Source organism: Hyperoodon ampullatus (genome assembly GCF_949752795.1).
Source record: "Hyperoodon ampullatus genome assembly, chromosome: 13".
Lineage (NCBI taxonomy): Eukaryota > Metazoa > Chordata > Mammalia > Artiodactyla > Ziphiidae > Hyperoodon > Hyperoodon ampullatus.
This window is the reverse complement of record NC_136926.1, coordinates 74,254,271-74,268,353: the sequence shown is the minus strand read 5'-3', so window position 1 is coordinate 74,268,353 and position 14,083 is coordinate 74,254,271. Positions and strand designations below refer to the sequence as shown.

The following is a 14,083-nucleotide window of genomic DNA, read 5'->3' as shown; positions in this document are numbered from 1 at the left end:
AGAAAATCCCAGAAAAAGTTTATTGAGTTCCTCAAAACATCCAACTAGAATACTGATTGAAATTGCTTCAAATTTATAGGTTATATGGGGAAATTGACATCATTGTTGTATCAAGGTATCATTGGATGTCATGCAATTTACTAAAGTCTTCTTTTGTGTCCTTATTTATAACTTTATGTTTTTCCTTGATAATCTTAAGACAGATTACATAAACAATTCCTAGGTAGTGTAGAGTTGGCTATTTTCCTCAGTGTTTTACTTTCAATTATATTTTCCAACTGATTGCTGCTGGTGTAGAAAAATGCTATCGATTTTTGTAATTTGTTCTGGTATCCAGAGAATTTGCTGAACTTTCTTAATAGTTCTACCTTCTTATTTCTTTCTTTCTAATCTTTAGACCACTATTTTTTTTTTCCTTTTCTAGTTTTGGAATCAAAGTTATAGTCAAATGTATAACGTGAGTTTATTTTCTGGAACAACTGTAATTATAACTGTTTGCCAAGGGTTAGTGATGGTGGAGGGAAGGGGCTGCATACGTCTATAAAGCAGTAACAAGAGGGATGTGGTGATGGATAGTTATGGTTTTGATTGTGGTATGAGTTACACAAATCTACACATGTGCTAAAATGACATAGAACTATACACACACACACGTACCAATGTTAATTTCTGAGGCATAGGGAAGTCAAGTCACTCGCCCAGGGTCACATCATTGTTAAATGATAGAACAAGTAAGAAAACCAAAGCACAGAGATGATAAGTAATATACACAGCAATACAAATCTACCTCTTTTTAATCGCTAGCAAGAATCTGAGCTGAGTATTCAAAGCAGCTAATAAGGATCAGAGCTGTGTGTTCAAACCCATTTTAATCTGTACCCCTAACTTCTTGCCCTCTAAAATACACAAAAAGACCCTGTTTTTGTTTGTCAGTTTGGTATGTCGGTTCTTATATATAGCTAAAGATAATGATCTTCCTTAGAGTGAGTGGGGAGAAAACCCCAAATACAGCTGGGCAAATTATACAGCTCCTCTTGCATTTCTGTCTCTGTCTTTACTAATAATTGAGTTCCCAAGTGTAATGTAGAAATCAGGTTGAAGGAATTGCATTTTGCTTACATGAGTGCTTTTTAAGAAAGTAATATGTTATTTTGAAAACATCCTGGCCATAATTGGGCAAATGGCCCCTGCTGAGCTGCCCATGGTAAACTGACTTTCACCATGAACCCTCTCCTCTTCTGGCAAGTTCTGCTGCTCTGGCCACTTGGGCTCATCCAGTGGGTGTCTGTTATCACTGGCCTCTTTTTTATGCTTCTAAGTATTCCAGGTTATTGCTGTGATAAGCGAAACTTACTTTCCCCTTTTCCCTCCTGTGAATGTGACCCTCCTTGGCTCTGACCACACCCAGAACCTTAGAGCTGGTATCCACAGTGACTTGTAGCCAGCGATCATCTTTTAAGCTAAACTGCCTGAGTCACAAGATTGACCACATCCCTCCTCTCCTTACAACGCTTCCAAGGCACCAGGAACAAAGTTAAAACGTAACTCTTAAGGGAGAGGTCATATTTACTGTATTAATAACTCGGATAAAGAATTGTATTCTGATCATATAAAAAGCCCTTACAAATCAGTAATTTTTATTTTTATTTTTTTCATTATTTTTTTGCATTTATGTTGGAGTATGGTTGATTTACAAATCAGTAATATGGGGGGACTTCTCTAGCGGCCCAGTGTTTAAGACTTGGCACTTTTACTGCTGTGGGCCCAGGTTCGATCTCTGGTTGGGGAACTAAGATCCCACAAGCTGTGCGGCGTGGCCAAAAGAAAAAAAAACCAAAAGCAAATACAAGTCGGTAATTTTTAAAAAGTCAAAGAAACTGATTTAAAACCTGCTAAGGATATGAACAGGCAACTCTTGGAGAAGGAAATCCAAGTGACCAATAAATATGAGAAAGTTGTTCAGTCTCACCAAGAAACCACAATTAGACTCCAATTTTTTCTAGCCATCTGATTGGTAAGAGTTAGAAGGTTGATAAAATTGAATGTTGGTAAGAATATGAAGAAATCGTTCTCTCAATCTGGCCTCCTGGGAGCTAATCTCCTTCCTAATAGCAACTAAATTTTCTTTTGGAAAATTGCCACTTTCCAACTGCATGGAGTCTTGAAAAAATACCAAGGTGCTGTGTCCTCTCATTACGGAAGCTGATGGGATCCCTGGAGGCCGCTCCTGCTCTGCCCTCCTGTCCCTGTGACATGAGGTCCCAGGACTAGTGTGGAGTGAGCCAAGGCCTGAAGAGAAGCTTGGGCTTCATTCATCCACAGGTGGTTTCCTCAGAGGCTGTAGCATGTGCGCCGCTGTGGAGGCTGTTTGGACCTCGCTGGTCCAGTGACTGGTTTCAAGCCCAGCAGGCCTTACTCTCCCTTCTGTGAGCCGCCCGGCGTCTGCCGAGAAACTCCCCTTTTTGCTGAAGGTTGTCAGGGTTGATGTCTGTGGTTTAACCGAAGGCTCCTTTCTAACCGTATCCCCAGTGGCCCAGCAATTCCACATCTCAGAATCTGCTCCAGGGAAACACATATGAGCACAGAATTGCCAGATGCTTGTGGCATTAATGCTTGTAAAAGCAGAAAAATGGACACAAACTGTTAGGTGGAACCACATGAAAGATCCGTTTTTGGGGACAAAAACAGTTTAATGTCAGTAGTTTCAAATCGTTCAGCAGGAAAAAGTTAAATGAGCTACAGTACTTTCATGTGCAACAACTAAAATGAGGTAGATCTATATTTGCTGCTGTGGGAAATGCTCCAAGACACTATAACATGGAAAAAAAAAGATGAAGAACAATAAATATATTTTTCAATTTTACAAAACAAAACAATATCTTTCTGGTAGATATAGATGAACAAAAATGCAAGGAGAAAGTTCTAGAAGGATACACACCTATTGCTAAACAGCTGTTATCCAGGAAGGGGACTAAGAATTGAATGAGTGAACAAAAAAGACTTGAGCTTTGTCTGTATTGTTTCCAATCTTTTTTTTTTTTTTTTCTTTTTGCGGTATGCGGGCCTCTCACCGTTGTGGCCTCTCCCGTTGTGGAGCACAGGCTCCGGACGCGCAGCCTCAGCGGCCATGGCTCACGGGCCCAGCCGCTCCGCGGCATGTGGGATCTTCCCAGACCAGGGCACAAACCCGTGTCCCCTGCATTGGCAGGTGGACTCTCAACCACTGCGCCACCAGGAAAGCCCTGTTTCCATTCTTTTACAATGAGAATAGAATCACATATTTAACAAATATAGTGTATAAACAATAAAATATGAACAGAATTTTAAAATCAATATTTTGAAAAATTCTTCAAAGATATTCCATCCTCTAGAGTAGGAGTTGGCAAACTATGGCCCTGCTATTTTTGTAAGTAGTTTTATTGGAATATAGCCATCTCATTTGTTTACCTATTGTCAATGCTGCTTTATTAATACAGGCAAGGTTGAGTAGTTGCAACAGAGGCTGTAAGGCCCACAAAACTGAAAATATTTACTATCTGGTTCTTTAGAGGAAACTTTTGCAGATCTCTTATCTAGAGAGGGGATTTTCAATCCTGGGCAGACCTTAGAATGACCTGGGGCAATTTTTTAAAAATACTAAAGCCCAGGCTCCACCCTCACAAAGAATGACTTAATCCGTCAGGGGTGAGGCTTGGGCATTAATTGTTTTTCAAATGTTCCCAGGAGATGCTATGTGCGGCTAGCCTTGACTGCTGTGCTCTTTCAGCTTAATTCCAGACTCCAAGCTCGGTTTAAAAGGCCATTCGTGACCAGACCTGCCTCTAGTTTCATCGTCCCACACCCACGCCCATTTCCTCTGCTCCATGATACAGAACGCACCAGGCCCGCACTTGTCTGTCTTTCTGCCTGGAATGTCCCTCCTTCCTGTCTGCCTGGCAAATGCTGAATCATCCTTTGAGTCTGGGCTGAAAGATGGTCTGCCCAGGAAGCAGCCCAGACTCTAGCTTAGTGTATCAGACTAGAAGGCCTGTAGCTGTTGGCCTGTCTCCCCTGTGAGGGAGGGGCTGTGTCTTCATCAGTGGATATTTCAGAGGAGGAGGTCAATAAACATTTGCTGAGCTAATTGAATTAAACTTTGAAAAAAATAAGTGCAAGTGCCCCAAATCCAGCTCCACAAATGTATTGTAAGGTCCTCTCTGTGTCAGAAACAAAACTGGATGTATTTATTATAAATAGACTGCATGATTTCCAAATTCCCTTCTCCATCACTGAGTATCCCAAACTTGATAGCCTAAAGTTTAAGGATCTGGAACTATAAGAGCCTTTCTTGACCCTTGGATAAATCCCTGAAGGACAAATGTAGAGAGATACCTAATTCTTCACTTGAGAAGATTAAACTTTAGTTCTCTTTCCAATTGGTGTTTTGCTTTGTAAATGGATTGGATTTATGGTTTTCTACCTGAGGTTATTTTGTATGCTGTGCAGATTTTCAGTTGCATTTGCTTCCTTTCTGGTTATGAAATCGAATGGACAGGTTGTTCTTTTCCTGCCTTATCCTTAATTAGTTTCTGTCAAGAACCTGAGGTGCCAGGCCATGGGCCCTGTCCAAATCTAAATACATTGTGATTGTCACGGGAGGGAAGGATAGAATAAACTAATGATTAAGCCCACCTGTTACTTCAAATTGCATGGCAGTTGTTCCAAGTTTTCATTTCCAAAAGATTAAAAACAATTTGTTTCAATTCTGCTGAGCGAATTAGCAGACACATTTTCTTTCTTGGCAACGATATGCGGATATTAAAATGAAGAATTGATTAATTTCTGGGTTTAAATGAAGGAAAGAGAGACCTTGGTCAATGGTCTTAAATTTTAAAATATGGGGCTTCCCTGGTGGTGCAGTGGTTGAGAGTCCCCTTGCCGATGCAGGGGACACGGGTTCGTGCCCCGGTCCAGGAGGATCCTGCGTGCCGCGGAGCGGCTGGGCCCGTGAGCCATGGCTGCTGAGCCTGCGCGTCCGGAGCCTGTGCTCCGCAACGGGAGAGGCCACAACAGTGAGATGCCCGCGTATCGCAAAAAAAAAAAAAAAAATCTTTAACTTAAACTTATCTGCATAGCTCTTGTTTCCGTATAAGGTAATATTCACAGGTCCCAGGGATTAGAATGAGATATCTTTGGGGATCTATGTTTCAGCCTACCACAACATGGATGTTTGAAATCCAGCTAACCCAGAAATTTCAGTGAAGCTCCTTGTGTCACCCTTTCTCTATTCTGAGATTTTCTTGGTTTCAGCATCTTTTCTGCCCCTAGCTCCAGCACCAGTGGAGAGGCTGGGCTTGAGTAAAAAAATGCCCTCTAGACTGGCAGCCAGATGGGAAAAGAGGCGACATTCTGAGAACGCAAATCATGTAGATGGTCAGTCGTCCACTGATGACCAGAGAACAAAGGCAGGGCTGGGGCCAGTGATTGGCTCGCCCAGTGAGTGCCACCTATGGATTACCTCCTATGCCAGGAGAGTAACCACAGGCCTTGGCTTCCAGGAGAGAGGATGAGACACACAGATAGGAGACATGAAATAATCACCTCAAGAGATAAACGATGAAACCAAGGGAGTAAGTGATCAGAGTAGGAAGTTCGGCAACCCAGCCATCAGGGTGGGCTGAGGGATGAGGACCAGGGAGAAGGGACTCGAAGGGTTAAAAAAGTTTCATAGCAAAAGTAGCTGCTTGGGGAAGATTTCAAGGCTGTGAGGAGATTAGAGAAAACAGGAAATGAAAAACCCTGCAGGCTGCTTGGGAACCCGAAGCCTCTCTCCACCCACCTCCCCCCCACCCACGCACCCCCCGCACCCACCCCAGGAACAAAGTACAGGAAAATGCAGACATCATGTGAAACCATCAAGCCCTCAATATGCTAAGCAAAGTTTTAATTCCATATAAATAGATTCCCTCTGAAAGGCCTCCGCTGCAGACAGTGCTACAAATGGGTCTGCTTGGACTTGATGAAATGACCATGGGTGGGCCTGGTACATCTCAAGGAAAATGAATTCCAGGACCTACCTGAGACTGCTTGTTTTGCTTTTTTATTTTTGTCTCAGATAATAAACACATGCTTTTTTCTTCTGGATGGTGGTTTTAGGAAGCCATAGCTCCCTGTATTTGTTTCCTAGGGCTGTCTTAACAAATTTCCACCAACTGGGTGGCTTGAAACAACAGAAATTTTTTGTCCCACAGTTCTGGAGACTAGAAGTCTGAAATCATGTGGGCAGTCCTTGGCATTTCTTGGCTTCTAGACACATCACTTCAATCTCTGCCTCAGTCGTTACGCATCAATTCTCCCTGTGTGTCTCTGTGTCTGCGTGTGTAGTTCCCTCATAAGGACACCAGTCACTGGGTTAGGACTCTTCCAAATCCAGCATGACCTCATCTTAACTTGATTACATCTATAAAGAGCTTATTTCCAAATAGGATCACAAATCCATGGTACCAGGGGTTTGGGATTCAACATATCTTTTTGGAGGACACAGTTCAACCTGCAACACTCTCAGAGTGGGGATTCTAATCCAAGCCAAGGATGCTACTAACTAGCTTGTGAAGTGTGGCTGGGGAAGCTACAAGCCTAGAGAGAAGCAGCAGCCATGTGCTCGGGAAAGGTATGACAAGTTTATGGAGAGACAGGATCCCAGGAGGGTGGAAATTGGAGAACACAGTGGGCCATGGAAAGACCTGAAGAAATAACCGATCGGACGCCTGATGGGACCAAAGACACACAACATGGCTTCAGAGCCCCCTTTCAATCATTTTTCTATTGTGTGGTCTGGTCATCTGCTTTTTAAATTATATACATTTATACCAACTGCCAACATAGGAGGGCATAAACCCTTCTTAGTTTCCAGGTGCCCCTCCTCCAGAGAAAAGATGGAACAAGACAAGGTATTCAGACAAGAGACGTGAAATCATTATTCTAGAACACATATGATAAAGCCAAAGGCAGTAAGTTCCCAGATTAGAGTAACTGAAAAGGATATATGGATATATAGATATACTTCTACCTCTACATATACTTAATAAGGATCACATATTTACTAAATAAATTCACCATTTTATACTGGAGTCCAATATTAAAAACATAGCAAGGAAAACAAGTAGATGTTGGGAGTGGAGAACCAAAAGTGGTGATAGAACAAAGGGGTAGGAAAAACTGTAAGAAATGGGGTCACCGGGATGTGTGGCCACACTAATCAAAGTGAGCTTCCTGCAAGTCTGTATGAGTTTCCTATGGCTGCTGTAAAAAAATGTAACTTTGATTGTTGTAACTCTGTGGCTTAAAACAACATCCATTATTTATCGTATAGTTCTAGAGGTTAGAAATCCAAAATGGGCTTTTACAGGGTGTATGGGCTGAACTGTGTTCCACACACACACCTCCCCCCATCCCGATATTCATATGTTGAAGCCCTAAACCTTAGTACCTCAGAATGTGACTACATTTGGAGATAGGGCCTTTAAAAGGAGGTGAGTAGGTTAATATATATATATATTTTTTGGCTGCACCAGGTCTTAGTTGCAGCATGCAGGATCCTTTTAGTTGCGACATGCGGGCTTCTTAGTTGTGGCATGTGGACTCCTTAGTTGTGGCATGCGGACTCTTAGCTGCGGCATGCATGAGGGATCTAGTTCCCCAACCAGGGATCAAACCCAGGCCCCCTGCATTGGGAGCTTGGAGTCTTACCCACTGGACCACCAGGGAAGTCCCAAAAAGGGGTGTTTAGGTTAAAATGAGGCTGTTAGAGTGGGCCCTGATCCAATCTGACTGGTGTCTGTGTAAAAGGATATTTGGACACACAGAGAGACACCAGGGAGAAGGCGGTCATTGGCCATCTGCAAGCCAAGGAGAGAGGTCACAGAGGAAACCAACCCTATCAGCATCTTGATCTTGAATTTCCAGCCTCCAGAGCTGTGAGAAAATAAATTTCCCTTGTTTAAGCCCCTCAGTCTGTGGTACTTTGTTACAGCAGCCCTAGCAAACTAATACAGGGGGTTGGGTTTTTTGTCTACTTTTGGAATCTTGTTTGACGTATGTTTTCACCAGTAATTACCAGTAAAACTGACATCCCTAATTTCAGCTAACTATCACAATGATCAGAATCAGGTAAGAAGCTTCCTTAAAATTCAGATTCTTAAGTCCAGCTCCTAGGGACTTCCCTTGTGGTGCAGTGCTTAAGAATCCACCTGCCAATGCAGGGGACACGGGTTCAAGCCCTGGTCGGGGAAGATCCCACATGCCACAGAGCAACTAAGCCCACGTGCCACAACTACTGAGCCTGCGCTCTAGAACCCACGAGCCACAACTACTGAGCCCGTGCACCACAACTACTGAAGCCCATATGCCCTAGAGCCCATGCACTGCAACTACTGAGCCCACATGCCACAACTACTGAAGCCCACATGCCTAGAGCCTATGCTCTGCAACAATAGAAGCCACCGCAATGAGAAGCCCGCGCACCACAACAAAGAGTAGCCCCCATTCGCTGCAACTAGAGAAAGCCCATGCGTAGCAACGAAGATCCAACGCAGCCAAAAAAAAAAAGAAGTCCAGCTCCTAGAGGTTTTGCTAGCAGTGGGGTGGGGCTGGGCAGTGAAGATAAATGTTTAATAATCTGCTCTCTCCCCAAAATGAGGGAAAAAATATATATATATACACACACACATACACCATACATTATACTGATATAAAGGATGTAGAGCATAGTGTATTACTTTGCTCAGGCTACCATTACAAAATACCACAGACTGGGTGGCTTAAACAACAGAAATATATTTCCTCACAGTCATGGAGTCTAACAGTCCAAGATCAAGGTGTTGTTAGGGTTGGTTTCTACTGAGGCCTCTCTCCTTGGCTTGTAGACAGCCACCTTCTCTGCACCTTCACTTGGCCTTCCCTCTGGGTGTGTCTGTGTCCTAATCTCCTCTTCTTATAAAAGCACCAGTCATATTAGATTAGGCCCATCCCAATGACCTCAGTTCACATTAATTATCTCCTTAAAGACCCCATCTCCAAGTACAGTCACATTCTGAAGTACTGGGGTTAAGTCCTCAACATATGAATTTGGGAGGAACACAATTCAGCCCATAACACGCACAGATTACAAATAATAATTAAATCAATAATATTCCTTGTTATAAATTCCATATATAGCCAACTGATTCTCACAGAATGCGTTCACTAATTTTTGCCAAACTCTCATATCTGTAGCCAACCTATGATTTTACCTATGACACCAGTGAGTGTCATCCCCACATAAATGTTGGGTGATATTTTTGTCCTCCTTAATGAGTAATACGGATGTGAAGCCAGAAAGATATATGTCAGAACTTCACTCATTTGTCCATGATGTGAGCAATGCTTTTGCTGAATAACAGTTTTTGGGTGCTGTTTATAATGCAAAGGCTGTAGACATAACACACATATAAGTTTTATTTTAATTTGTAACATTTTCTCCATCAACTTCTGAAGCCTAGACAGTCAACAAAACATCAAGCCCTGACCTACAGCGATTGCTGACTTGTGTGGTGGATATACTTCTACCACCGCTGACTTCAAGCTCCCAGCCTGACATCCCTGAACTTGAGCTTAAAGGATGATGTGCAGTAGCACAGCAATACATTTCTACCACACAGACTCAGTTCAAGAGTACAGATGATGGTCAAGTGCATACGGCAGTTAGGAAGTGGTGAACCTGGTGTATTCATTCCTTTTGCTCTTAACATAATTTACTCAATTGTTAATTTATGTGATTCAACCCTTAAAAGTCACTGTGTTGGACAACCAGATTGAACATTTAACCCCGGCTGGAGCAGATTGGTGGGTGCAGGAATTAGAACATGTTTTAAGCTGCTGTAGATTTTCAGACTTGGAGAAACACAGCCTCTCCACTTCATAGGTGAGGAAACTTGTTCAGCAAAGTGACATGGCTTGGGTAGGGCCAACTGCACAGCTGACTATCGGCCTAAACAGGATGAGAGCCCAGGCATCAGGATGTCTGTGGGCCAACACCTTGTCTCTAAAATGTGATTTGTTTACAAGAAATGTGCGATGAGGAAAGGAACAGGTGGGAAGGTACAGGCGATCAGGTGGAGAGAGAAAGGGCAGGAGAGAGAAGAAGGATCCCCATCAGAAAAGACCATCCCTGAATTAGAAACAGATGAGTTTTAAGAAGGAAGTGAATCCCACAGTGGTCAAGGAGAAGGAAATTGAGAGAAAAAAATGACTAATCAGGAGGGAGGATGCCAGAGATTTTTTTTGAGTGTTTTCATAGTCTTTTATTAATCATTCATTTATATATATGTGATTGATGTGGTATACACCTAATACACACTCTGAGTTCCAGGCACCGTGCTAGGTTTTGAGTTTGCAAAGGAAAACAAGATAGACAATCTCTCTCTACAAAAGAGACATAGCACCTCTCTCTCTCTCTGTCTCTATAAATATACGTTTCTGTATAAATATATATATATATCTATACACACATATACACACAGTTATCTCTATATGTTTTCCAAAAAAGGTATTATATTATACATATTGTTTTGTATCCTGATTTTTTTCCTTAATAAAATACTAAGATTATCTTCCATACCATTAAATATTTTTCAAAGGCATTATTTTTAGTTCATAATATTTTATTTTCTAGATGCTCAATAGTTTTTCATCTAATTTTTCTCTTCTTGATAATGTAAGTTGTATCTACTTGGTTACAGAGATTTTTAGGCTGCAATTTTTATATGTAATAAGGGATTCAGTGTAGATTTCTGTGGATTATGGAGTGTAAAAACAAAACAAAAACAAAATCAGAAGCAGAGGGGCCAGGGCTTCCCTGGTGGCGCAGTGGTTGAGAGTCTGCCTGCCCATGCAGGGGACACGGGTTCGTGCCCCGGCCTGGGAAGATCCCACATGCCGCGGAGCGGCTGGGCCCGTGAGCCATGGCCGCTGAGTCTGCGCGTCCGGAGCCTGTGCTCCACAACGGGAGAGGCCACACCAGTGAGAGGCCTGCGTACCGCAAAAAAAAAGAAGCAAAGGGGCCAGAACACTGGCCTGAGGACTTCAGCAGTGAAAGAAAGGATAAAATCAGACAGGGACCCAAGAGCGTGGGAAAATTAAAGCATACAAATACTGTTTGATGGATTCTGTTCCCGTTAAGATGGTGGGCGTGAAAGTGAATGGAGAAGGATGGCGGGAAGGAACCACAGGAACTTCACTTTGGAGTTGTATTACTATACGCTTCCTTCTCATAAGCTCTATGCTGCTTAATCCGCCCTCCCACTGCCAGACTGTCTGTCTCAGGCTCTAATATCAGGCTCTCTCCCTGCTCCTGAGCTGCAATGATGCCAATTCCCTTGTGCAAAAGCATGTCAGCCTGAATTTCAAGAACACTTTCTCTCCACTTTATTCCTCAGAGGTTCTCCTATTGTCATCTCTGTGCTTTGGATTGGGGATGGAGTTTTGAAACATTATTAGGCAACATTTAATATCTTAAAAAGGCATAAAGAGAAACAGTAAGAAACACCTATGTTTCAATCACCAGCTTAAAAAAACACAGCCTGACCCATCGTTTGAGATCTGGTGGGTCCCCAAGGACAACCGCACCCTCACCATGCCCACGGCAAGGCAACCTCTAACTGAATTTGGAGGTTATCATTTCCATTTGTACTACATACATAGGTCTCCCAAAGAAGGAGAACACCTTAATTTGCATTTTTTAAACTTTACATACTATATATATCCTTCTACAACTTTTTTTTCTTGATGTTACTTCAGTATATTCCCTCCATATTGATACATGTATCTCTGCTTCATTCCTTTTTTTGCTGATGACGATTTTTTGTCTTGTTTCTCTGGCTGCTGCTCATTAGGCAGTGATTGAAAATGCAGGCTCGGGGATCAGATGATCTGGGTTGAAATCCTATCTGCACCACTTATTTCGGCAAGATACTTTACAACTTCGTGGTTCATTTATAAAATAGAGGTGATAATAACACCCTCCCCATGGTGGTGGGGTGCATTAGGACTAAGTGAGACAACTTTTGCCTAGGGCTGGGGACAGTACCTGCCATGTAAAAGTACTCTCTAAATATCGACTCATATTTTTGCATCCACATGACTGCCAGGAAAACCATGCTGAGAACAAAGGTCAGAACTATGTTCTGTGCTCAGAAATCTCAGGCAAAATGTCAAAGCAACGATGTCAAGTGTTTTTGGGGTGCATTAGAAAGAAAATCAGCTAAAACACTAGATAGTAGTATTCATCTATTAAATTAAGTTATTGTCATCTATCCACTTATGTACATCATTCAATTCTTTCTTGGACCATTCAACACAGGGAAATTTTTTTAACTAAAAAAAAAAAAAAGAATTTCAATTTTCAGATGCCTACAGATGAAACATCATTGGTACATGACTAGAGTAACTTATAAGACAAATAAAGCATCAACAAGCCTGTGACTAATGATGACAATATGTACGACCACTGCATCACCAGAAATCATTGCACCCTTCTGGATTTTCTTGGCCAGCTTATTTGGCCTGGGTTTGTCAGAATGTTCCCTGTCAAACATCACCAAATGTTGTAGCAAAACATAATCAATTCCAAAATACAACTTGAAGGTGGTTATTGAATCCATTGGATTCAAATCTCCCTACCATTTCATTAACTATCAGGACACATAATTCAGTGTAGAATGGCACTTGCTTCAAACCATGTGCCATTTTGAGTTACTCAATATTAGATCAAAACTTGTTTTCTCTTTATAATGTATATTACGCTACAAGGTTTTTCCAATACAAAATAAACTAGTCATGTGTACAAAACAGAAACGGAAATTGCTATGATAGTGTTTCTGGCTTTGGAAAGAGTGACTTTTTACATTTTTCCTTGTTAGTCATTTACATCAGCATCAACAATGAATCATTCTCCGAGAGAGGTTATCCCACTGAAACTGAATCTGATTTCCTGTCCCTTTCCGTCAGGAAGATATCAATATATGTCCCTTTATTTGTGAAAATAGTTTTGGGAAACTAACAAAAATAATTACAGCAGCCTGATGTCCACCCATATCACATGCAAAGAGGTCCGGCTACCATTGAACTTCTTCCAGCTTGAGCCAATGCATTCACCAGAATACTCCTCAGAATTTACTATCCGACCTATAATGGGCAAGACCTGTTTCCTGAATAATGAAGCTATTCTTTACCCAAAGCAGACTAAATGTCTAGAAAAAGAAATAAACCAAGCCATCCCCTATGACAGTGAAATGTTATCAACTTCAGAATAGTAAACAGCATCATACAGTTTACAAGTAATCCTCGTCTTATTAAGAGATTGGTCCTCACGAGATTCCTGCTGGCTAGAAATACCACGCCCTCTATTGCCTTCTGCAATAAAAATTCCTCCTCCCTCCTTGATTCCTGGAGCAATTTATAAATTGAGGATCATCTTCTCTCTCCTATTTGGTTCTGGGTGTTTAATTCTCAGGAGTTTTTCTAGCCCCCAGCCCAAACCTGTCTGCCCTGTGTTCACCTACCCAACCGGTTAGGAAAAACCTACTTACTTCTTTGAGCATATTCTTTGGGTTCCACTGAACTCAGATCAGAAAGGAATTCATCAGTGTCCTGCAGGCACTTGAGAGAAATGTTTCTTGCAGGAAAAACAAAAGGCAATTGAAACTGAAAAGAGAGAAGACAAAATAGTAAGGTCAGGACCATCTTTGGTCAGGATCTTAACCTGTCAGGATAAAACTCCCCTCTTAGACAAAGAGCCTCATATGTATGAAACACTAGTCTATAACGTGTTGTGGGGAAATGTGACATTCTCACCCCTTAACATGCAGAGACAAGCTGCGTCTCCTCCGCCACCTGCAAAGCGGCTGCAATGAACAAACCATGGAAACGGATTTGTATACAACTTGTTATTGTTGAGCAAAATCGTGCTGTGGATGTGAGGGCCGCTGACCACCTGGCTTCCTTTAGTTATGCAGATTAACATTTCCAGCTAACATGGATAAAGCTAAATTTTCTCTAGTTAGATGTC

At 42.0% G+C, this 14,083-nt stretch overlaps 1 pseudogene across 1 annotated transcript in view; it reads right to left on the bottom strand.

Moving 5' to 3' along the window:
• Positions 1-13,758, bottom strand: part of LOC307062487 (O-acyltransferase like protein-like) — a 59,221-nt pseudogene extending 45,463 nt beyond the window's left edge. The window contains exon 1 of the transcript in view: positions 13,605-13,758. The product of the transcript in view is annotated as an O-acyltransferase like protein-like (transcript). The remainder of the gene's footprint in view (positions 1-13,604) is intronic.
• Between the last annotated feature and the right edge of the window lie 325 nt (positions 13,759-14,083).